Genomic DNA, 296 nt, shown 5'->3' with positions numbered 1-296 from the left:
GGTGGGAATGCAAACTAGTACAGCCACTATGGAGAACAGTGTGGAGATTCCTTAAAAAACTGGAAATAGAACTGCCTTATGATCCAGCAATCCCACTGCTGGGCATACACACTGAGGAAACCAGAACGGAAGGAGACACATGTACCCCAATGTTCATCGCAGCACTGTTTATAATAGCCAGGGCATGGAAGCAACCTAGATGTCCATCAGCAGATGAATGGATAAGAAAGCAGTGGTACATATACACAATGGAGTATTACTCAGCCATTAAAAAGAATACATTTGAATCAGTTCTA

Source organism: Bison bison, unplaced genomic scaffold, assembly GCF_000754665.1.
Source record: "Bison bison bison isolate TAMUID 2011002044 unplaced genomic scaffold, Bison_UMD1.0 scf7180017864464, whole genome shotgun sequence".
Classification (NCBI taxonomy): domain Eukaryota; kingdom Metazoa; phylum Chordata; class Mammalia; order Artiodactyla; family Bovidae; genus Bison; species Bison bison.
Note: the sequence above shows the minus strand (reverse complement) of the source record.